We start from the raw sequence: 26258 nt of genomic DNA, 5'->3' as shown, positions 1-26258 counted from the left end.
TTCAGGTTATTTTCTTGAACAACATCTCAGTAGAATATTTGAATAACACATTAATTTAATGGATGAAAAATGACAATGAAATATAAACCATTTCGTTTTTCTCTTGAAATTTGTTCAATTACAAGATCTGCTCATCAGTGATAATATTATAATAGAGAAGTAGAGCTTCATTTGTTCATTGAAAGTTATAAATTTAATGTAAAGGTCAGATTTGTTATTCTGGAGTAGTGATTTCTTTATCTGTAATTTCTGAATCACTAATTACAACAAATTACAAATATGATCTTGCCTTAGACACTTCCTATACACAGTTGAAAAACATATACTGTTTGTGAGAGAAGTCGTACTTAATGACTTTCTGTAGTGTCATATTCACCTCTTAAATTTCTTTTTCCTGTATCATATCATGCTAGCTTTAATCTTTTTTTTTTTTTTCTTTATAGAAAGAGTTAGAGTCGTAGTATTTGGGGACCTCATGCTAAGCATTTTGATGGAGCTATAAAAGAGAAGTTGGTAATAAGGAACACTAAACATGGGAGGCAAGTTCCAGTCCTGTCTTTAGCTAGCCTTGTGACCTTGAACAGATCACTTAATATCTTGGATTCATGTTCTCATAGCCTGAAGTGATTGGATTGGATTTTTCAAATAAAATTGTTACAGTGTCAAAATGGCCCCCTAGCCAGCCAGCCACACCCTTGAGAACATAGTGTACAGTCTTGAAATTAGTTGCTCCACAATTTTAACACATTGATTTCTTTCACATTCTTTTGGAGATTTGAAGAGAATATCAGCCTGGAATGCTGAAGTGACTACCTACATGAGCAGGAACTAATAATGAAAAGGTTGTAAGGTCTGTGGTTTCCTAATTCTTCAAGATATTTGGCCAGTGAAAATTTGGAAAGGATGATAAGACTTGGCATTTCTCATCTTTTCCTTCATAGATGTTTCTTTTTCTGTAGCTTTTTCTGTGATAGATGCATTTTCATTCATCTTTTCCCTCCTTTACATCTATATAAAGAATTTATGTCTGCTGGGTTGCACATATAGGCATGACATAAAAATCAGGACATGATAACCTTGTCTCAGAAATCTTTTTTTAAGTTCATACCATACACTAAATTCTATTGAGGTTTAGTAAATTATAGGACTTAGGCCTTTAAAAAAATACTGTTTTTTTAAAAAAGATTTTATTTATTTATTTCGGAGAGAAAGAGAGTAAGCTGGAGAGAGAGAGACACACACATACAACAGGAGCGGGGGCGGCGGCGGGGGGGGGGGGGGAGAAGCAGACTCCCCACCGAGCAGCAAGCCTGATATGGGGTTCCCTCTCGGTACTCTAGGATCATGACCTGAGCTGAAGGCAGACACAACCAACTGAGCCACCCAGGCACCCCCTAAAAAATACTGTATCTTCTTTTCATTTTGTTTCATGAATTGATTTTATGTTCAATTTGAGTCTATCTTGTTAAATGATGAAGTTAGAATTTATTAGATTACATATATCTTCTAACTCTTGGATTGCGGTTTCCTTTGAAATTCTGTTGCATGTACTAGACATCTATTTAGAAAACACAGTTTATAAAGTTGTGCATATAATTTGAGGTTGCTAGCTTTCCTCCAGTTTAGCCAAGCTCAACCCATGGACCTCTACATAAAGTTTTGAAGAAGAGCAGACATACCTCTGAAGTGCTAAACATAATTTTTTAAGTTAGTTTTGTATATTTTCATGAATACTTTTTGATGGTATTATTTACATTAGGGGTATATATTTAGCAGTAATAAAAAATCAGAAATCCTTACTGCCTTTATGGATTAAGGAAAAGAACGTGTTACAGTTAATAGAGAATGATTGCAGACTCCAGGGCCCTACTTAGTTGTAGGACGATGGTTCCTCTGAGGAGGTAAAAATCAGAAATCCTTACTGCCTTTATGGATTAAGGAAAAGAACGTGTACAGTTAATAGAGAATGATTGCAGACTCCAGGGCCCTACTTAGTTGTAGGACGATGGTTCCTCTGAGGAGGTATGGACACAGGTAAGGGAGCAAGAATGAGATATTTCACATAAAAGAAAGCATATGGGGGATCGTGGGTGGCGCAGCGGTTTGGCGCCTGCCTTTGGCCCGGGGCGCGATCCTAGAGACCCGGGATCGAATCCCACGTCAGGCTCCCTGCATGGAGCCTGCTTCTCCCTCTGCCTGTGTCTCTGCCTCTCTGTCTCTCTCTGTGTGACTATCATGAATAAATAAATAAAATATTAAAAAAAAAAAGAAAGCATATGAAGGGCCTGAAGCCTAAAGAACTTCATGTGTTTGAGGAAATGAAAAGCTGGAGCACTATAGGGGAGGGGAGATGGACATGGCAGGGACCACATACTACAAGTCCTTTGTACACAGCAACAAGCAGTTTAGATTTGAAAATACGAAAAAAGGGCAGCCCCGGTGGTGCAGCGGTTTAGCGCCGCCTGCAGCCCAGGGCGTGATCCTGGAGACCCTGGATGGAGTCCCACGTCAGGCTCTCTGTATTGTGCCTGCTTCTCCCTCTGCCTGTGTCTCTGCCTCTCTCTCTCTGTCTCTATGAATAAATAAATAAAATCTTAAAAAAAAAAAATACGAAAAAAGTTTTTAGTAAGGGAGTACCATCTGAATTATGTTTTGAAAGCTTACCCTGCTGTATGATAAGAGAATATTGGGCAAACAGAAAGATTGGCCAGTGGATATGCAGCAGCTCAAATAGGAAATGATGACTTAGATTAGTGAGGCGTCAGTGGGATGGAGAGGAGTGGATATATTTGAGATATTTTGAGGCGGCAAAAATAGGACGACATGACAATGGATTGGATATGGAGCATAAGTTAGAACTCAGATGTTGCTGGAAGTCAACATTATTGGATGGCTGGGAGAGGATTTTTTTGTTTGTATTTGTTTTCTGTGGAGGGGTAATGGTAAATTCAGGAGGGTTTTTGTTTGTTTGTTTTTGGTCAATCATAGGTTCTTAGAATCATGTAGATTGTCAGGTCTCTACCAGAGAGGATCAAAGATATTTGGCTTGGAGATGTCAATTTGAAGTTTATCAGTGTATTACTAGTGATACTTAAAAGCCATGAAAATAGATGAAATCAGGGAAGAAGAGAAGGAAGAGACTATAGAGAGGAAAGACGGATTGGCTAGAAATGGAACCCTGAGGAATGCACATTTTTAAATTGGGTAAACTGGGAGAAGGCCTTTAGGAAGGAGGCTAATAAGAAAGAGTGGTTGTAGGGAAATTGACAGTGTATATTGGATTATATCATGGATGCCAAGAAATATGAGTATTTCAAGAAAAGAATACTTAACTGTGTTGAGTTTGGCCAAGAGGTTTGGAAGATATGGGCAGAAATATGCCCATTGGATTTGGTGGTCTGGAGGTCATCAGTAACTTTGATGAGCCAGTTTCATGGAATGGTAGAGGTGGCAGCCAGATTTGAGTGACTTGAGGGATACTTGATGGCCCAGGGACTAGACATAGGGTGTATGGATGGCTTTTTATAGAAGTTTGCTGATGAAATGAAATAGACATGAGGTAGAAACTGGAGGTATTCGAGGATATAAAGGAAGTCTTTTCTGATTTATTTTTTGAGTATAAAAAGTATACAGCAGCATGATTTTAGTTGTTAGGCTTAACAAGGGAAGAAAGGAAGACAAGAAGAGAAAGGGAGTTGACAAAGCAATATTGTTCAGAATCCTGGCTGCATAGGATGGTCTTAACAGAAAAGGGATCTCTTCCTCAATTTTGAAAGGGGAAAACAATGAAGAACATGGATATGGAACCAAGTAGGTACATAGTGGAGGAAAATAAGGATATTCTAGCCTAATGGTTTCTACTTCTACTTTTTTTTTTTTTTTTTTTTTACACAAACTGAGGCAATATTAACAATTTAGTAGTAGGAACAATCTGAATATGAAAGCAACAAAAAAAAATCTTTGGTAGCATCAAAAAGAGTAAATATTTAGGAATAAATTTAACAAAAGGTGAGGTACCTAGCTGGCTCAGTTGGTTAAGCTGGCAACTCTCAATCTTGGTGTTCTATGTTCGAGCCCTACAATAAATGCAGAGAGGACTTAAAAATAAAATCTTTAATGAAAAGCACCAAAATTTCTATACTGTAAAACATTACTAAGAGATATTAAAGATTTAGATAAATGGAAAGGGGTGCCTGGGTGGCACCCTTGGTTAAGGGTCCAACTTGTGGTTTCGGCATGATTCCTGATCTCCGGGTCATGAGATCATGCTCCGATCATGAGATCAAGCCCTGTGTCATGCTCTATGATGATCTTAGAATCTGCTTGAGATTCCTTCTCTGCACTCCTGCTCTTTCCCTCTCTCTTTAATATATAAATAAATCTATAAATAAATAGTCTGTATTCATAGATTGGAAGATTGATGTTAAAATGGCAGTTGTCCCCAAACTTCTCTCTAGATTCAAGCAAAATCCCTATCAAAATCCTACTAGGCATTTTTGTAGAAATTGTAAAACAGAGCCAAAAATTTATAAGGAAATGTGAAGGATGTAGAATAGCCAAAACAATTTTGAAAACAAAATAGAAGCTTTGCCCTAATTTTAAAATTTACTATAATCTACAGTAGTCAAGATGGTGTGATTTGCTAAGACTAAGCAAAAACATTAATAGAACAGAAATGAGAGTCTAGAAATGAACAGGTTATTGAAAAAGTGCCAGGACGACAATTCAATGGGGGAAAGATAGTCTTTTCAACAAATGGTGCTGGGACAATTAGATATCCGTATGTTTAAAAAAAAAAAATGGACTTGGATACCTTTGACCGTCCGGTTCCCGTAATCACAGTGCTGGCAAAAGAACATCTCATTCTCTGCGGGAGGGCCGTCTCTCTCAGAGCTGCTTCGGGTCAGCTGCTGCATGGGGCCGGGTGGCTGAGGGGAGTCTTGGGGCCCCCTCATCATTGCAGCTGTAGGAGGAGCTGTAGGAGGAGTCTGCCTGATATATTTGGCAGTGACCTTTATCTCTGGATGTCTTTTCTGGTAGTGGACAAGCACTCCCACAACTGACCAATTACTGTAGGAACAGTATTTGCAGTAGTAAAGCTCAGTACTGAGGTCTGGTGGCTGGTGGGGGGGACCCCATGTTGAACATTTTGGGAGACATTGGAGCACCCACCTCAAGAAAAAAAAAAAAAAACTTCACACCATATACAAAAATCTCAAAATAGATCATAGATTTAATTATAAAATCTAAAACTATAAAAATTTTAGGAGACATTAGAGAAAATCTTTATGACCTTATGTTAGGCAAAGTTCTTAAATGATACCAAAAGCATGAATTATAAAAGAAAAGACTGACAAATCAGACTTCATTCAAATGCTTAAAAAGTTCAGCACTTCAGAGAATACTTAAGGAAGTAAAAAGACAAGCCATAGATTGGCAGAAAATAGATATTACAAACACAGTAAAGGTTTTTAATCTAGAATATATAAGGAAATTTTACAACTCAGTTATAAAGAAAAAAACTAAAAAATGAACTAAAGATTTTAATAGATACTTCACCAAGGGAGATTGTATAAATGGCCATTACACATATGAAAAGATGTTCAACATTATAAATGGCCAATAAACATATAAAAAGATGTTCAGTGAAAAAAAAAAAAAAAAGATGTTCAGTGTTGTTAGTCATTAAGAAATGCAGATTAAACAATGATGCTGTCACACACCCACCGGAATGACTATAATTAGACTGATATTACATGGTATTGTGGAGAAACAGGAACGTATACACTGCTCTTAGAAATGTAAATGGTACAGCCATTTTGGAAAACAGTTTGGCTGTTTCTTAAAAAGTTTTACACAGAAGCTTATATGAATAAGCAATTCCACTCGTAGGGACCTATCCAAAATAAATGAAAATGTGCACATGAAGAATTGTAAATGTCTGTTAGCATCATTATTCACAGCAGTCAAGAATTGGAAAGCAGTCCAGCTGTCCATCAAATGGTGGAATGGGTAAACAAAATATGGTATATCCATACAGTGAAACATAATTCTGTAACATAAAGGGACAAATTACAAAATACTACAACAAAGATGAATGTCAGAAACATGGTAAGTGGGGGGCCTGGGTGGCTTAATCGATTGTCTGCTTTTGGCTCAGGTCATGATTCTAGGGTCCTGGGATTGAGTACTGTGTGGGGCTCCCTGCTCTGTGGGGAGCCTGCGTCTCCCTTTCCCGCTCCCCATGCTTGTGCACAAGCGTGCTTGCTCTCTCTCTCCCCCTGTGAAATTTTAAAAAAAATCTTAAAAAAAAAAAAAAAAACATGGTAAGTGACAGAAGCCAGATACAAAAGAGTACATATTGTGGACTCATAAGAAATGTCTAGAAAAGGTAAAGCTATACAGAAAGAACAGTGGTTACCTGAGACCAGGTTAGGATGGAAACACTGGAGGAAAACATTTGGGGTGATGGTAGAGTTCTAATATTGGAATGTGGTGATGATGCACAACTCCATAAATTTTCTTAAAATTTAACGAATCCGGGATCCCTGGGTGGCGCAGCGGTTTAGTGCCTGCCTTTGGCCCAGGGCGCGATCCTGGAGACCCGGGATCGAGTCCCACGTTGGGCTCCCGGTGCATGGAGCCTGCTTCTCCTTCTGCCTGTGTCTCTGCCTCTCTCTCTCTCTGTGTGACTATCATAAATAAATGAAAAAAAAAATTTAACGAATCCAAATTTACCATCGTTGGATTTTATGGTATATGAATTATACCTCAAAGCAATACATTTTTTTTTTAAACGGTTTTGCAGGGTGGGGGGAATGTATGAAACAGTCATCTTGGAGGATGTGAAGGTAAGTATGGTAGAGAATAAAGGATCCTCTACTATCTGTATAATGTATTTTTATTTACAAAACCTCAATATCAATATTACTTACATAATTGATATTTGTTAAGTGTCTTATGTTCTGAATATCATATGAAAGGTGATACATTGATAATTATGTGTAGAGGAGATTGCCACTTGAAGATTCATTACAACCAGGTATATTTACATGGAGCACTAGTACTGGAATAATAATTCTGGCTTTAACATTTATTCATTGCTTTCTGTGTACATGCCTTATATGTACTAGATTTTTTTTTTTAAGATTTTATTTATTTATTCATGAGAGACAGAGAGAGAGAGAGAGAGGCAGAGACACAGGCAGGAGAAGCAGGCTCCATGCAGGGAGCCTGATGTGGGACTTGATCCTGGTCTCCAGGATCAGGCCCTGGGCTGAAGGCGGTGCTAAACCACTGAGCCACCCGGGCTAGATTTTTTTACGTGTACATTATTTAATAGCTTTAGAAGGGGCTGAAAAAGTTGTGATTTAGAAAGAATTGAGACCAGTTTCTGTTGAGTTTGGGTCGTATGCTGAATTTATATACACTTAATTCAGATATCGTAATTTTTTGGAAAATTACACATAGTGCCTCAAAAATAATCTGACTTTGAAATAATCATGCCTGATAAGTAGTAATTTAATAAAATAGTAGTTTTAATCTATAGGAAGGACTACTTCTGGTTATCTTCTATTAAAATAATCACTGTCAGGATTCTTGGTTTCCACTCAGGTCATGATCTCAGGATCCTGAGAATAGAGTCCTGCCTCAGGATTCAGCGTGGAGTGTGCTTAAGATTATCTTTTCCTTTCCCTCTGCCCCTCACACGCACCCTGCACATGTGAGCGTTCTCTCTCTCTCTCTCTCTCTCTCTCTCTCTCTCTCTCGCAAATCTTTAAAAAAATAATCACCATCACCATCATGAATCTTTTTTTAGGCTAAAAGCTTCTATTGTTACTTTGAAGCATTGATTTGGTGGCTTTGTATTTCTGCATTGTTGTATCCAGTCCAAATTTGCATAAGTGATAGATCTGGGACCCAGTCCTCACAATCATGTAAATATGCTGCATTGGATAAAGAGTAGCCAACAGCCCTGATCTAAGAGTGATTATTGTTTCTTGTCCATGGAATATGTCAGGTGTATGTGGAAATAGAAATCTCTATCCTTGAAAAAAAATCATTTTCTAGAAACTATTAAGAATTATTGATTTTTCTTTGTGTCTCATTTAGGACTAGAAGGAACAGAGGTTTGTTTATTTTTTTTAAGATTTATTTGTTTATTTTTTTAATATTTATTTATTTATTCATTCAGAGAGAGAGGCAGAGACACAGGCAGAGGGAGAAGCGGGTTCCATGCAGGAAGCCCGATGTGGGACTCTATCCGGCGTCTCCAGGATCATGCCCTGGGCTGCAGGCGGCGCCAAACCACTGAGCCACCTGGGCTGCCCCAGAGGTTTGTTTAAACACAAGTGTTTAAGGTCATGATCTCAGGGTTGCGAGTTGGAACCCCCGATTCAGGCTCTGTGCTAGATGCCTGCTTAAGATTCTCTCTCCCTCTCCTGCCCACCCCAGAAAAAGAAGAATTCATATTTTTTAGAGCACTTAATTATGTTCCATAGAAAAATATTTAATTATAACACCCTTATTCTGTGCCAGCAAGTATTGAGTATTCGAATGTGACGTTATAGATTTGAATCTCCACTTGGGTGCCAGGATGGTTCCATTGGTTAAGTGTCTGCCTTTGGCTCAGGTCCTGATCTCAGGTCAGAGCCCCATGTCAGGTTCTTGCTTAGTGGGGAATCTGCTTGTTCCTCTGCCCCTCCCCTGTGCTCTTTCTCCCTCTCACATAAATAAATGAATCTCCACTTTGTATTTAATAACTCTTGTCCTGAACAAGTAACTTAACCTCTCTTGAAGACTCCCATTTCCTCATTTGTAGACTGAGGATAATATCAGATAATATCAGTAATACCAGAAGTTTTCATAATACCAAAGTGAAATAAAGTGTAAACATAGAGCAAAGTACCCAGTTCTAAGAGGGTGATCAAATAAGTGTCATTCAGTCAAGCTCTGCTTATTTGAGAAAACTCAAATAAATCATAAAATCATAAAATCATAAAAATGATTTTAAGGTTTTGATCTTATGTAGCTTACAGAGTGGTGATAACCATTAACAGAAAGAAGTGAGGAGGGTTGTATAGTTTTTTGGGGTTACCTTGTGCTGAATTTTGGATGTGCTGAGTGAGATGTCATGTTCAGTTCATCTGTGTTAGCAAGATTCAGTGGACATTTCAGGGCTTGAGAGTAGCAGCTGGGTGGCCTTAAAGCTTGTGCAGACTTGATGGTTGTTTCTGAATAAGGCTGTTGACTAAAAAAATGAAGATTTCATACTTCATTATATTTGAAATATTCTTTCACAGTAAATGGCAAGTTGCACTTTTGCTGTAGAGTTTTAGGTATTCTCACTTAAGATTTCAGAGGTTTTTCTGAAATATTCTTGAGACCCCTAGCAAGGCGAGGTGGATGTAGAAGTATAATATTTGCCTAAAATTAGTGTAGCCTCCAAAAAGTTGAACCTTGGATGTTAAACCCAGAAGTATTTGCATATTTTTTAACATTTGCATATTTAATGTAAGAGCCTTTTAGCCATTTGCAAGCAATACCCAAGTCATCCACACATAGTATGATTGCATTTTGGCTGAGGAATGCGCCTTGGAGCTAGAATAGTCTAGCCTACTCTTTTCCACTAGCATCTCATTGCAGCTTTGTGGTTCTTATTTAACACATGGTCTCATTTAATCCTTATAGTAAGCCTGTTATTCCCATTTTATTAATAAGAAAATGTATGCTTTTATGATACTCTAAAATTAGTGGATTCTTGAAGATTTGTGAACAAATTACTTGAAGATCAGTTACCTTGTAGCTGTAGCATTACTATACTATTTTATTTAGGAGATGGTTCTATTGAATTCTGTTCTCTGTATATTCAGAATATGTTTTTCCTATTTAATATTCTATAATAACATTATTCATTAAGTCAGCAATCACTGTCAGACACCTTTTATGCACCAATGTATGCATCCAGGTACTGAATATATAGAGATGAGTAAAAGAGACCTAATTCGTGCTCTTCAGGTAAACTTAAATCTTTTCTCCTAAGCTCCAGCAATCTACCAGGGTAACTGTTACTATCAGGATCATGACCAGACATTTTTTGGTGGTTAATATTTGCTGAATATTGAATGAGTGAGCACAAATTTATCTTTTTTTCCCAGAAGTATGCTGATTACTAACTTTAATGCTGTAATAATAAAATAATAATAGATGCTGTTGTGTAGTGCCTACTATATGCCAGCTACTGTTTTTGCCCCTTTACTAGTATTAATTCATTTAATTCTCAATGTTGGTACAGTTTATTTTACCTGTTTTTAAAATAAAGACATGGAGAGGATAAATAACTTCTTAACAGTAGCTGGCATATAGTAGGCACTACACAACTGTTAAAGATTCTAAAAGGACTCAGGCCACTAGAGGCAGACTGCAAGCAAGTAGGGGCCTCTCAACATAATTTTAAAGAAGAAATTTGGGGATTTAGAGTATTTTAGATAGAGGACAAAGAGATGAGCATAGAAGTGGGATTATTAATCATATAATACTTAGGAAGTAGAGCACTGTGGTTACAAACAGGACTACTTAACTCCCAACTCTACCATTTACTAGCTGTGTAATCTTGACAGTTACAAGTCCTCTTTTACCTCTGTCTTTCAGGCATGTGTCTTCGAACATTCTGTAAGTAAAACTTAAAAATAGGTTCTTCTGCATTTATTTAGATACACTGATTATTTTCAGTTTGCTAATAAGTATATTAATAACTTTATTAAAATAAAGGGATATGATCCAAAACTATTTTTATATAAAGACAAGGAACATTCTAATAGATTGTTAAACCAAACACTTTTATTTGCTAAAGCAAAGTTAGTCAAGATCTCCTCTAGGAAATCTGGGTAATATTCATTCATCTGACTTTTTTGAGAGCCTGCTTATTATAAGCTCAAGAGGACTGAAACTTGGGAGAAAGTTTACAGAAACATGGTTTGGATCTCCTGAACAGAGGTGGCAGCTTATGCCACAGAGATGAATAAGGTCAGGCAAGATGACTTTGTTAAGTAAAAGAAAGAGCCTAAGAGAAAGCCTGAAGTAGCTGCTTGGGTCTTTGGAGGGAGATGAGCAGAGAAGCAAGGAAAGAAAGCATGTTTTGGAAAAGCATAGTCTGTTGCATGCTGCAAAACTCAATATTGGGTTTCACAGAAGTATAAGAATGGAAATCAGGGGGAGCCCGGGTGGCTCAGCGGTTTAGCGCCACCTTCAGCCTAGGGCCTGATCCTGGAGACTCAGGATTGAGTCCCACGTCAGACTCCCTGCATGGAGCCTGCTTCTCCTTCTGCCTGTGTCTCTGCCTCCCTCCCTCTCTCTCTCTCTCTGTCGCTCATGGATTAAAAAAAAAAAAAAAAAGAATGGAAGTCAGATTGCTTGCTGCCAAGTTTGTATATTACTTTCAAAACATTTTTTAATTAAGACTTTTGGTTAACTCATTCTAGATTTTTCTCTTAAATTCTCCAAATTGTTACTGAGATTTTACATATTCTTCGTTGGTATCTAGAACAAATCCTTCTCATGATGAGTTCATTTCTATATACTGAGGTATATGCAGACTAACTTATTTTTAAAAGTCCTTTGTTTCCTTTATAATTTTTATCCCAGACATAATATTTATCTAAATTATCTGAGTCATCAAGAATATCTCTGTAATATTATTTTGTTGCCCATGGAATAAGAAAACTATTTGAAATAATAATTCAAAATCTTTATATCATTCATGCTTTGTTTTGTTCTGCTTTAATTTGACATCCTTCTTCTTACTTTTCCCTAATCATTTGAATGAGATATCCCTCCTTCTGTAATTTTCCCACACTGTTCTGTATGTTTGCACTTGTATACAACTTGGACTTTTAGCTTCCTGCTCATGTGTCTATGTTTTCCTGAATGATAGGTGGCAAGCAACTTGAAGGCAAGTATTTACTTATTAGTATTTGTTTCCTTCATATCATTGTTCATGATAGGCACCCCAAACCTATTGGACTGGTTAATTAGCACATCAGGCCTTCATTCCTTATCAGTACATTGGTGGATCCTAACCTGATCTTTTCATTTTATCATACTACTTTAAAAATTCTGAATAACAGGGCAGCCCTGGTGGCACAGCGGTTTAGCGCCGCCTGCAGCCCGGGGTCTAATCCTGGAGACCCGGGATCGAGTCCCACGTTGGGCTCCCCGCATGGAGCCTGCTTCTCCCTCCGCCTCTCTCTCGTTCGCTCTGTATCTCTCATGAGTAAATAAAATAAAATCTTAAAAAAAAAAAATATGAATAACAGTGTATGAGCCTCTTGGAACAATATGAAGCCTTTGAGACAAGATTGTATAGATCTTCAATTAGACTGAGTGTGCTAGTTAATACTTCTGAAGTTGTTCAGGTGGCTCTAATCAGATATAGTGAGCATGCATACTAACAACTTTTCTGTAAGGTACTGTGCCTAAAGGCTGTTTTCTTAATTTTTAAAGATAATTACGGTTCACTTTAGTCATAAACTCACGAGTTCCTCTGCCCTTTAGAAGTATAATTTCTAATTTTTGAACTTGACAATAAGCAGGAAGTGGTAGAGAATCTAAATAAGGGAAGAAAAAATCTAAATAAGGAAATAGGTCAGTAGTTTCTAATTTAATTTGGTTGACACTTTGGGAGGAAAAGCATAGCATTCTCATGAAATGCCCGGCCCTGACACTAGAGCTATCAGATCTGAATAGTCCTGTCTACCAGCCTTAAAATTACCTACCACTCACCCCCACATCTCACAATCTTGTTTTAGATTATTGTCTTAACATGGACTGTGTGTTCCCACCCACCAAATCTGTTTTCTGTTTCTCACAGTTACTTGTTCTTTATCAGCTTCTTTTCATCATGCTACTTTGTTTATCTGCAGTACCCTCCCCCACCTTCCATCCTCCCCTTTTTTCAGAACATGAGTTAGCTTTGGTATCTATGGAAATCCAATTTGAACAACCTCACTCTCACTCTGAGACTTTGTCTCCTACCCATAATTTTCTATGTGTTTTGTACTAGGTTGCTTTTTGTTCATTTATGTCATTGTTTAGCTGCTCTTCCAGTAGATTTACCTCTCAACAATATTTAAGCAAACTGAATAAAATTCAGGTTTCATTTCTTTCATGACCTTGTGATATCTAGAGTAGCAAAAGCACATAGTAGATGTTTAGAGAACATAGCCAGCTTTTAAGGGTAAGGAAGTTGCTTAGCTCTGCTTATTGCTGTGCACCCATAGACGTGTTTGGGATGATGAATTAAGACAAGTCTGGGCTCTTCACCCAGGGAAGTAAAAAGTGGGGGTGGTAAAGCTTGCAGCTTTGGATGTTCCTCTGCCAGCACTATGGGTACTCTCTCTGCCCACCCCAGTCAACGTTCTGGGCACGAGAAGAGAAGAGGAGGAGGTGGCAAGAACGGGAACAAATAGCACAGAATTCTCTGAGATCTGACTTTGGTGCTTTGCTGACTGATGTTGCCAGTTCCCCCTGCCTCCCTTTCAAAACCTAACCCCCCCCCCCCCCGAATTTCTTTTTTTTATAGCAGAGTGACTGTAAGAAGTTTAATGAGAAACAAAACTAAGAATTTGTGGGCAGGTAAAGAAATTCTGGTCGAGTCTGGATATCTTAGCACTATAGCATATACCTTCTTTAATAAAATGTAATAAAGCACAACTTCTGTCCAGTTCTATTGTACCTGGCTGGAAATGGAAGACCACAGACAGACCCACTTAAAGATGAGGGTGTGAGGCACACTTCACATGACATCACACACAGCCTATTCCCTAGCACAGGCCAATGAAACTTGTATCACAACAGAATGACAGGTTATAGCATTTGTCATGATCTGTATGAATCTAACAGGAATAATAGAAATTGCTGATGTGAAACCTTTGAGACATAAGAGCCTACTGTATTCTCTGCCTCCCTGCAAAAAGCTAAGGATTTAATAGCCAGAGGAAGGGAGTTTGTGGTTGGCTTTTCTGTTACTGCCCACAGTTTTAAACCCCTGGAATTAGAAATCTTTTACTTTCTTCATCATATTTCTGCAAATTCCCCCTAAGACTAGATTCTAGAGTGAATCTAAACTTTGTGTTCCTCATTTGCATGTAACAAATGGCCAAAATAGCATTGTCATAGTTACTAATTGTATTGTATCATGGCTATTTGCTACATAGAGCTCTTTTTTTTGCTTCCTCTTTTCATTTGACCCTGCACACCCATGGAGCTGCCTTCCCTATTTTTCTTTTTCCTTTTACTGCCAAATAACATATGACCCAGATTTCTTTTCACTGCCTGTATACTCTCCTCAACCACTAGTAATCTAACTTTTGTACTACTTCCACTCTCCTTTTCTTTTAAAAAGGGATATTCTTTTTTTTTTTTTTTTTTTTTTTTAAGAGGGGGAGCGGCAGGGGGGAAGGAGAGAGAATCTTAAGCAGGCTCTGTGCCTAGTGTACATGGAGCTGACCTTGAGCTTGACTCGGGGCTTGATCTCAAGACCCTGAGATCATGACCTGAGCTGAAATCAAGTCAGCTGCCCAACTGACTGCCACCCAGGTACCCCTAAAAAAGGATATTCTTAAAGTTTGCTTTTATCCTAGTCACCAAATTCTTAGGGCTTACCCTGTTTTACCATTTCACTTGCAAGTGACACTGAATTACTTCTTGGTAGATATTCTTTTTTTTTTTTTTTTTTTTTTTTTTGCGTGCCATTATCCTAAATTACTGTTACTTTATGTCTTTAGCTTCCTGTCTTCATACTGTGTCTCTTTCTCTTGTTCAGAATTAGCTTTGACTCCTCCTTCCCTTATGTCCAACCTGTGAGATTCTTCAGATTTTCTCTTTAGATATCAGCTTATCATTCTTTTCTGTCTTTTCCATTATGCACTTGAGCTCTTACCAGCATGTTGCTCAACACTGCAGTAGCCTCTGAATTTTTTTGTTTTTTGTTTTTGTTTTTGTTTTGTTTTGTTTTTTAGCCTCTGAATTCTTAACTAGGTTTTCTGTAATTGTTGAAATAGATAATGAATTTCTAAAAAATTATATGACATTCTTCAAAAATGCTTGGTAAAAAATAGTCACATTCAGAGCCCTCGCCATTGAGTTCTGTCCAGTTTGCTACCTAGCCACCACTACAATCTCTGTTTTGATCTGTTGGTAGCACTCTCCTTACTCTGCCCAGCCCCCACAATTAGAATGCCCATCTTGTTTAGACTTAGCAAAACCTGTCTATTCTTTAAGGTCCAGACCAGGCTTCCTTTTTTTTTTTTTCTAATAATATTTTCAACCCATAGTAGTCCCTCTGTAACTCTTACCAGTATCAAGTCCTAATTATGAGCGTCTGTTATGAGCCAGGTGTTGAGCTCTTTGGCATATAACTAATTTTAAATTTAGAGAACAGGCATTATTTCTGTTTTATAGCTGAGAAACCTGGGGTTTTAGAGGTTATATGCTTAGTAGGAGCTGGGATTCAAATCCAGCTCCCATTTGGTGACAAAACTTTGTATTCAAGATAACCATTCTGATGTGTAAAATTACAGCTTTATATCATGGCTTATCTTTTTCAATTATGTGTTGTGTTTACAACTAGGTCAGAAGTTCTTGAGAGCAGGGGATGTGTGTTAGAACATTGTGTGCTTCTAAGGGTATACTATTAGTACTTTGAACACTGTATGGAGTACTTCAGAGGAGAACATTTTGATGAAGGTGTTCCTATAGTGCTACTAATTACGATAACCAGTCTGCCTTCTTTTTGTGTTAGAGCATTCTCTAAAATGTGAGTGTAAAGAAAGACTGGTGGCATGGCTGCATACTTGGTTTAAGGGAGGCGGTAGAAAACTTTTTTTTTCCTAAAGTGGGGGATATGTACCCAAGAAGATGTGAAAGCACAGTAAGAAAGCTGTTCCCTTTTCAGTGGTTTCCCAGGTCTGATTAAGGAGAAATTTCAGCTTGGAACTAAGTTTTTATCACCTTCCTAACAGGTTACTCTTACAGGCAGGCCTAGATGGAGCCACAAGGATATTTTGCAGACAATGGTATTTAGATGAAATTAAATAGCAGTTTTGTTTTCCTGGAACTTATATAGTTTCTATTATTTTCTGTTTATTTCAAGTGATACTTAAAATTTTATTTATGGTGTGATATTTTAAACTAGTGTATTAAGGGGCACCTGGGTGGCTCAGCCGTTGAGTGTGTCTGACTTCTGCTCAGGGCGTGATCCCAGAGTCCTGGGATCGAGTCCCACTCGGGCTCCCTGCAGGGAGCCTGTTTCTCCCTCTGCCTGTGTCTCTGCCTCTCTCTCTCTCTCTCTGTGTGTGTGTGTGTCTCATAAATAAATAAATAAAATCTTTAAAAAAATTAGTGTATTAAGGGGCACCTGCGTGGCTTAGTTGGTTAGGTGTCCGATTCTTGGTTTGGGCTCAGGTAAATGATCTCAGGGCTCCATGTTTAGCATGGAGTCTGCTTAAGAATTCTCTCTCTTCTCACTCTTTGCCCCTCCCTCTGCTTATACTCCCTTTAAAATGAATAAATCTTTTGAAAAAAATGTATTAACGGGGATCCCTGGGTGGCGCAGCGGTTTGGCGCCTGCCTTTGGCCCAGGGCACGATCCTGGAGACCCGGGATCGAATCCCACGTCGGGCTCCCTGCATGGAGCCTGCTTCTCCCTCTGCCTGTGTCTCTGCCTCTCTGTCTCTCTCTCTCTGTGTGACTATCATGAATAAATAAATAAAATCTTTAAAAAAAAAAAATGTATTAACGTTTTTTAAGTATCATGGTGTAAGAGATAAAAATTAACAGCAGAAGAAGCTCATAGACACGGTAGAGTCTGTGAAAGTGGTGTACAGATGCCTCAAGTTTGGGAAACAGTGACTTAGTGGAGCAAGCCAGACTGCAGTTTCTCAAAGCTATTTATATTTTGGTCCTGCTGATTTTTAGTCTGTGATCTTGGGCAAGAACTTTCTTCTCTTTGGCTATTTCGATTTGTAAGATGAATATAACAGTACCTACTTTTTTAGGGTTGTTTGAGGTTCTTTGATATCATCAATTTTGTTATTTTGTTTAGTATTTGTTTTCTCATTTAGTCAGCTAAAAATCTTTTTTTTTTTAATCTTTGATAGAATTTTAAAGACATAGTTTAATTCTTAAGACTTCTTACTTTGAAGCAAGTATTTTATTGTGGGCCTTGGTTTCTCTGGGCATTAGTTTTTTCATCTGTATATTGGGAATAATATAGCACTTGCCTCATAGGATTGTTTTGAGGACTAAATTAATTCATAAAATACCCAGAGCAGTGCCTGGTACTTGGGAGTAGTACTAGATAACTGTTGTCTACTACTGTTTTTATTTCCTTAGGAAGGATGTAGCGTCTTGGAAGATCCTGAAAACTTTCCTTTGTCCTTATCTGACTTGAGTATGGAAGGTGTTTTTTGATATTTGTATATGTTTGTTAAACACTTGTTGAGTAGAAAGCATTGTCACACTGGGACCATGGTACACAGGAAAGGGAGAATAAGGTCTTCAGCAAAACCTCCCCGAGATACGTATACCCTAAAATTAGTACAGCATGCAGTTAAACTCAACAAAAGACTTACTAAACCTCAAAGATCTGAGGGGACGAATGTTCAGTCATTGTGAATTTCTGTATGTTACAGCATTTTCTAATTAAGTAAAATGTCACAGAACATTTGATAGTTTTATTTATAATTTATCACCATTTCTTTAGGGTAATGTCATGGGTTCATATTAGTTTCATGGTATATTTGCTACTGTTCTGCTTTTTTAAATTTTTATCTATTTTATAAAATACACCTGGTTTTAAGACAAGCAGCATTTTTTAATTCTGTGGGTTAGTTATGTTCCTAAGATGTTGGTTATAAAACAGATGTGGTAAGCCAAATCATTCCCCTATATTTTTTTCTTTTTTTTCCCCTTTTTTTCTTGAGTAATTTGATTGACACACTTCTGATAGAGGGGAAAATTGACCCTAAGACATAATACAAAACTAGAGTGCAGAAAGTTTTCGTTATCAAATATTTAGTCGAAAAATATGATAAGGCACTGATTTAAAAATTAAAATATTGATGCTTGAATTTCACGCCAGGTGTTGTTCCTTTGGAGCTAGGTTTACAGAACAAGGTTTTGGCAAGTCACTTAATTATTTCCACTTAAATGCCCCATTCAAGCAGTGAATTTATTAACTCCTTATATTTTTGTTCATCATAACTCATATTTAAATATACATCTGTGGCATTTTTTAAAGGTGGCACATAACTAGTAATCTTTGGTACTTTGGCAGAAAATAGATTTTTAAAAATTAGATGTTTTCAGAGAGCAGTTTTTTAATTATAGACTTGATACGAAATTTGTGTTCAGAGAAATGGTGTTTGCACTAGAAGAGATCTTAGAGTAGAATCCACCCCATTCTTTGATCTTGGAGGAAGCTTGAGATATATTATGTAACTTAGCTCTTTTCACATAAGAAGCAGTTATCAAAACTTGATTCTGTGGCCTACCTGCCAAAAAAACAGAAACTCTTGTTTCATGATGTAACATAGTAAAGCTCTGGTATAATTCACCTTATTATGTGACTTTACCACTGGGCAGACATTATCCTTTATACAATAATGTAGTGGTTAAGAGCATGGGTTTCTTTCCATGTTCTGTCAGCTTGCTGTGTGTCCTTGAGCAAGCTTCCCCGGATGTCAGTTTTCTCATCTGTAAAACTGTACCTACTCATACTCCTAGAGTTATGAGGATGATTATATTGGTTCATGTGTTACTGAGCTTGGATGGGTACCTGATATATACATATATACACTATTAATGTTAGCTTATCATAATCATCATTATTGTCATCATCCTTATCCGGTAACAACCTGCAATAGCCCACACGGGGTAGAGCATTATCCTGAGTGCAGTGAATGGTTTCTGTTTATCAAAGTAACAGCAAGTTCCCAGACCCATGTTTGCTGATGCCTGACCAGTGGTAAAGAAGAACATACACCAGAGTTATATCACAGATGCTTAACTGTGTTCACAGACTGCAGACACTTCAGAGCTCCACTCTATTCTGAAGAATAATGGGCCCCCAGTCTTCCCAGGAAGAGAGCAGTAGTAACCGAGTGCTGTAGGTAAGAGCATCCTGTGGAGTCCTCAGCTTCTCCACTTAGTTTAATCTTTCAGTGCTTTAGTTTTCTCATGTAAAAAAGGGATAAAAGGCCCTGTCTTAAAGGAATAAACATTCCCTTTATGGAGACTGAATGAGCTAATTTGTAAAGTTCTTAGAATGATACCTGGCCCAGAGTGTTTAAATGTCTAACTTTTATTATTATTTGTTAAATTTGATAAATCAGGAGTTGCTGTAGCTCTAGAATCATCCTTTAGGCCTCTGTGTAAGAAAACAGGGTTTTGATTACTAGTACCAATTCCTGAAAAATATTACTCCTTAATTAAAAATTAATATTTAGTATTAATAGTTATATATGAGTATGTATATTTTATAATATGTATTATATATTAAGTATATTATATACTTAATACTATAGTATCAAGGCATATAGTTAGGAAGTGTTGGCTTTTTCTGTCATTTTATGCATCTTACCAGTTAAATGAGATCATTTATTTTTAAAGGTGTTTTAGAAGGGTAGTTACAAGTCTGGGTTTGCTTGAGACAATCTCATGCCTGTTGTCTAGGTATAAATAGTACCCCTTTTACTCTTGCAAATGTCCTAGGTTGGGTGTACATTTTATGGTTACTCTAAGTATAGTTTACTGGCTGGATTTATTTTACAAGACTGCATACCTCAATAATATTTTCTAAAGGCACACGCAACTATTTTAAGCTTAAGTTTTAGATGGTTTATATTTTAAAAACTCCTTTTGCATTTTTGTTGTTTTTCTTCTTTAGTCTGTATTGTGATATTTTTTTAAGTTTTTTTGTTGATGTAGAAAATACAAAAATTATTTTAATTGGGAATTTGGGACTTGAACTACCAGTGAACTTTATAGGCAGTCATACTGTTTTTCATATCAGAGCCCTAATGTTTAGAGGCTGTCAAAAGTGTTTTATTTGTTTAGATAACTAATGACTGTGATACTGATTATAACCTGTAAAATATTTATTGGTCTGTATGTACTACTCTTATCATAGTAGACTGTTAACAGTATAACATTACAACAGTTGACTATTATGGCCCAAAGCAAGTAAAATTTATAGTTAAAGAATTAAGAGTCAGATATTGCCAAAAGGAATCTCTTTTATTACCTATACTATCCAGAAGTTTAAATTAAGAACTCCATAAAGTTTAAAAATCTCGGGTGCCTGGGTGGCTCAATCAGTTAAGTCCCCGACTCTTGATTTCAGCTTGGGTCATGGACTCAGGGTTGCGAGATTGAGCCCAGTGCATGGAGCCTGCGTAAGATTCTCTCCCTCTCCCTCTGCCCCTCTACCTCCCTGTCTCTTCCTCTCTTAAAAAAAAAAAAATATATATATATATATATATTTTTTTTTAAATCTATTTCAGTCCTCTTTTTGTGTTGACTACTTAACACATTCTTTACAATTCCTTGCTTTAGCAAGTAGAACAGTAACTGCCTTCCAAATATTAGTAAGCTTCTAGGTGCTATAGCAGTAGTCTGTTATAGTGTGTTCTTTGGATAGATTTCTGTGATAATATTAGTAGGTGAAAAAACATATATTTAAACTTTTTCTACAGTAAAGTTATAGGAGACATTTGTAGGTTTTTTTTTTTGTATTGAAAAGGACACCTTTTGCAAATGTAGAGAGGAGATTAATATTTATCCATTACTTATCTGATATTTCAGTGCCTAATTTTTTATAAGGGCTCAAGAAAAGGCTGATACACTTCCTATTTTTGAGATGATGTAAAATATATGCCATTGCCAGCACAGCAATATGTAGACAATTTTTTATTTTACCTAAGGACATACTGTTGGGAAAAGACTGGGCAGACTCATCCTTAAGACTGTGGCTGGGGATCCCTGGGTGGCGCAGCGGTTTGGCGCCTGCCTTTGGCCCAGGGCGTGATCCCACATCGGGCTCCTGGTGCATGGAACCTGCTTCTCCCTCTGCCTGTGTCTCTGCCTCTCTCTCTCTCTCTCTCTCTCTCTGTGTGACTATCATAAATAAATAAAAATTAAAAAAAAAAGACTGTGGCTGAAATATGAAATGGAAGTTATACAAGTGACAGAAAAGAATAAGAGAATGCCTATTTACTTACAGATTAAAGTAAAGTCATAGTACGAGAAAGCAAAGCAGCAGTGTGGTCTCGAACCTTACTTAGATTTGAAATCAAAGAGCATTTGAGTTGTATAGGCAGACCAATAGTACTGAGGATTTTGGAGAAGAAGGTAATATATTGAAAGGGAGATGAGGTATTTGCTCTAACATGACTGCTAAGTATCTCAAAAAGTTTGGTAAGATTGCATTTCACTTTAGTCCTAAATTTCCTAGGAAATTAACAGTGGAGCTGGCCACAAAGGGATAGCTAAAATCATTTAGGAATGCAAACATGCTTCATGAGTGTAGTAATAGATATGAGTTACTCACTTGTTAGTGGCACTGGCTACGTATTTAAATTGCCTTTATAACAAAGGAAAATACTAGAGATTAGTGTGTCCACATAATTTGTAAATAAACATATTCTGTGTGGACAGCAGTGCTTAAAAAGAAGTTAAGTCCTACTTAAAGAAGTTAAGTACAGTAATGACTGTACTTTGATGTATGCCCCTGTCTTCTTTGCCATTGACTTTTTTACCTTTTCTGCTTACCACAATATACTGTAGTGGTGAAGGGGATGTGCAGATGTGCCTGGATCATGTGTAATCCAAATTACCTTGCACAAAGCAAACAGTGTTTACTATTAGAGAATATTTAACTCTTAAAGAGTTTTTCTAATCAGAAAGTTTTAATTCTCTCTCTCTCTCTCTCTCACTCACACACACACACACACACACACACACAAAAGATTTAATTCAAATAAAGGCTAACAGAATGAATTTGGTAAATCAAGAGAGTGTGGGCACCATGAGGGAGCAGTTCCCTTCAACACTAAGTGCAGAGTACAGTGCTAGATCTTGCTACTATGACTAAGTCATAATCTCTGCCCCCAAGGATCTTAGTAGAGGGAGTATCAGAAGTGTGTGGTTGACACACATAATGATGCAGATAACTCAAGTAATTCAGATGGTAGAAGCTGGAGTAGAAATACAAAGACAAAAGTCATTCACTTACAGATTAGTAGGAAGAATGGAGAATGTTACAGGAAGGAGGAGGCTCTTAAGGTGTTTGTGAAGAAAAGGGTATAATTTTAATAGGCAGACCTACATGATGTGGTGAGAGAAACCCGAAGCATGGAGAGAGGGTAGTCCAGTCTAGATTGGTCAAAGGAAGACTGGAAAAGAATTTTGGGGGTATATTATGGAGAGTCTTAAAAGCTGGACTTAGAAGTTTGTTCTTTTAAATATAATGAACATTATTTGGAGCTGTGTTTTAGGATTGTTAATCCGGTAGCCTTGTGTATTGTAGTGGACAGAGACTACAGCAAAGTTGATTTAAAAAAATAATTCGTTCATTTATTCTCCCAGCCAACAAACATTGATACTTGTACATCAGGAGTTGTTCTAGGTGCTGGGAATATAAGAGGTTGCCTTCTTGGAGATGTTGACAATAAGTAAGTAAACAGTAGGGTGCTCTAGAAAGGTCTCTGAGATTAAGACACTTGAGCTGAGACCTGGCTGGCAGAAGAAGCCAGCCAAGAAAAAATCTGCGGAGAAAACCTACAGAGAAAAGAAAAAGAAAAAGAAAACCTACAGAGGGCACAGCAAGTGCAAAGTCCCTGAAGCAGGAGCAGTCTTGATTTACTGAAAGAAAGGAGGAAGAGGTATTTTAGAATTCATGTATTACTGATACTGTGGGAATATGTAAGAACCGTACCTGACAGACCAGTGGAGGATGGGATCACACATTTCCTTAGAATTAATTTCTCTTGGTTACTCTTCAATAGTCTCAGTACCTTGAGTCACTTTGCCAGATAACAAGATCTTATATAAAACCATTATATAATGATTCATTAATGGCCTGAGAATAATTTTTTTCTGTGCATTCAGAATCTTAGATAGCTTAAAGCACTCTAAGACCATTATATAAGCAGGGCAAGTTGATATATAATAATGCCTGAATGGATGAGTATCTTTCATGAAATTTGGTCTCACTTTTTTTCTGCCCTGCTTGCTAGGGGACCCGAAGGGACATTATTGCAGGTTTGCTATTTATTTTATGCCATTTTTCTAGTATTAACTATAGAACACCCTTGGGGACAGAACATGTAAATACATGGTCCACATATTTTAGTTAGTCAGTATATGTTTTAAAAATTATTTTGAATCCATGTTAGCATCTGAAAATGAGAACGTATCCTAGAAAATTCCGGATTTCCATCTTTAGAAAAATCTGAAGATGGCATCATTTGGCAGATACTCTTTTGTAATAGCGGTTAGCTAGAGCGTCCTAGCAGTTTCCTTCACACCTTCTCTCCTTAGTTCACTACCTCCCCCCATCTGGCCAGCTTCAGTAATTTATGGTACTGGCTTGCACCTGTAAGACAGTATGTTTTCAGTGGCTGTTCTAGGGCAAGGAGTAGAGAGCATCGGCATCAAAGCAAGAGGTCCTCCTGTCACTGTTGTCTTTTTTTTTCCTCTGTAGCAGAAGAGGGTATATGCTCTGTAATGGCATTTCCCAAAGTTTGGTTTGTAGCCCCCTAGTGTGTGAGGTCAAAATTATTTGCAAACTAATAGCTGGTTTTTGCCCTTTTTTTCTGTGTTGACATTAGCATTGGTAGTTCAAAGTAGTGGCAGATAAAACTACTGGTCCTTGGTACAGATCAGTACATTTACCAAACTTTACTAGTATTATGTTCTTAACTGCTACAGTAGAGAAGCCGGTTTCACTTAATGTTCAGTGTATAGAAAAAAATTAATTCTATTAATCCTTAACCCTTGAGCATATGTCTTTTTAGTATTTTGTGTGAGGAAATGTTAAGTGTGCATAAAGCACTTCTGCATACTAAAATGTGATGATTGTCTTGAGGGAAAGTAATTTTTTTAAGAAAGATTTTATTATTTATTTATTTATTTATTTATTTATTTATTTATTCATTCATGAGAGAGAGAGAGAGAGAAAGGCAGAGACACAGGCTCTATGCAGGGAGCCCGACATGGGACTCGATTCTGGATCTCCAGAATCAGGCCCTGGGCTGAAGGTGGCACTAAACCGCTGAGCCACCCAGGCTGCCCCAAGGGAAAGTACTTTTATTTGAATTGTGAACCATATTTTTTCATGAAACACCACTTCTTGAAGGAACAACTTCAACCTTGGAGATTGGGCAGATACTTGGTTACAAATGAAGACAGTGTGCCTGTCGTGTAAAAAACTGATGCTTTTTATTACAAATGATGAAATTCAAGCTTTCTGGCAAAAATTAGATTTCAACAAACTTTGTCTACAACTATGTGCTTGATTATTGCTTCCCAATATTTAATGACTTTTCTGAGGAAATCGGTGGTGATATTAGCTTTTGATTTAAAAAATATTGTATAAATGAAATGTGTCAACATTTGGAAGATCTACATAACCAGAACTAATAGTCTACAAATGACCAATGGAGGATGCAGTGCGCTTGGTACACCAGTGCATTTTAATGGTATGCAAAAATATGTGGCTTTGGATTCCATATTGCAACTGTATTTTAAGCATTTACCATTTGTTGAGTTTCAGGTTAGTATCAAAACAAAATCAGAATTATCTGACAAGGCTATATTAAATCACCTTCTGTTTTCCAGTACATATCCCTGTGAAGTAAGAGTGTTCTCTTATATTTGAAACAAAGTGACATATTGCAATGAATCAAATATTAGACGGGTAGGAGACTCTTAGCTTAAACTATACATTAAGGAAAATTTGCATGCATATAAAACAATGTACTCTTTTCGCTAGTTTTGTTTTTGTTTTTAATGTAAGCTCTCTGCCCCAGGATCATGAGTCATATGCTCTAAGACTGAGCCAGCCAGGCACACCTTTACGCAATTTTTAAAATTTTGGAGAATAGTTATTTTCATAAAATTTTACATTACATATAATAAGATTTTTATTTTTTTATTTTTAAATGAATTTATAGATACATATTCCTAAATTTTAAAGAATTAAATTCTAATATGGTAAATATGTAAATATAAACCACAAAAACAAAAGCTTTGGGGGAGTCCTCAGTACTTATATAAAAAAATATATTTTTTTTCTCAATAACTTTTTAAAGTATGTATAAGGGATCCTGAGACCAAAAAATGTGAAAATCACAGCTCTAGGGTCCACAGCACTGATTCCCAAAGTTTCTTATACCAAGCATCTGTTCTATGAACCACTACTTCTAAAGCATTTTAATAGTCTCTGAATCAGAAAGAGGTTTATTTCTAGGCTACAGGATTTTTTTTTTTTTTTTTTTTTTTTTGGTGCCTCTTTTGGTCTAAAACTGCATTGTGTAGTCTCCACAGGAAATAGAATATCTCTTAATTTACTCAACTGCAGAGTCTTTAGCTTGACTGGCGTTCATTGGAATACATTTTGAAACTACTGCTCCATAAGTATGCCAGTGTTAAGAGTTGTGTTTAGCTGTGCTTTGGAGACAGCTGGGAACAGAGAGCTTTGGACTTAGACTAATAAAGCTTTGAATCCTGGCTCTGCCACTTATTAGCCTCAGTGTCCTTTCCTATTAACTGGGGATAATGGTAGCCAACATTAGAGAATTGTTCTGATCATTAAGTGTGATAACAAGTAAACAGCCTTCCTAATCATAGGTACTAAGTATAATTGTTCCCTACTTTCTTTTAATTTCTCTGGTAAATGTGAATCTTCATTATAAATACTCCCATGTCACTAAAGCTAATGAGTCAGAGATGTGTAGGGACTAGTCTAACAAGTTAGTAAATTAAGAAAAATGACACTGATTGGTCTACATGTATACACTACAATGCTACCAAGGTGCCTGGGCTTTTAAGCCAGCAAATACATAGCTTTGCCACCGATTCATTCCCATTTAATCTTTCATTTTAAAAATGAAAGCAATGGTGGATTCACCTCATTTTTAACCTGATAATGACTATAAAGGGAGGGTTTTTTGTTTTTTGTTTTTTTCTTAAAGATGTTA

General features: G+C 37.0%; 1 protein-coding gene across 8 annotated transcripts in view; it reads left to right on the top strand.

The window, feature by feature from the left end:
* Window positions 1-26258, top strand: part of REPS1 (RALBP1 associated Eps domain containing 1) — an 82323-nt gene that overhangs the window by 5238 nt on the left and 50827 nt on the right. The window contains exon 2 of one of the 8 annotated variants that reach the window (XM_077894723.1): window positions 19079-19169. The exons of the other annotated variants lie outside the window; for them this stretch is intronic. The gene's annotated coding sequence lies outside the window, so the exon portion shown is untranslated. The remainder of the gene's footprint in view (window positions 1-19078; window positions 19170-26258) is intronic. 8 annotated transcript variants of the gene reach the window in all.

This window comes from Canis aureus, chromosome 1 (assembly GCF_053574225.1).
Source record: "Canis aureus isolate CA01 chromosome 1, VMU_Caureus_v.1.0, whole genome shotgun sequence".
Lineage (NCBI taxonomy): Eukaryota > Metazoa > Chordata > Mammalia > Carnivora > Canidae > Canis > Canis aureus.
Note: the sequence above shows the minus strand (reverse complement) of the source record. Positions and strands in the feature narration are given on the sequence as shown.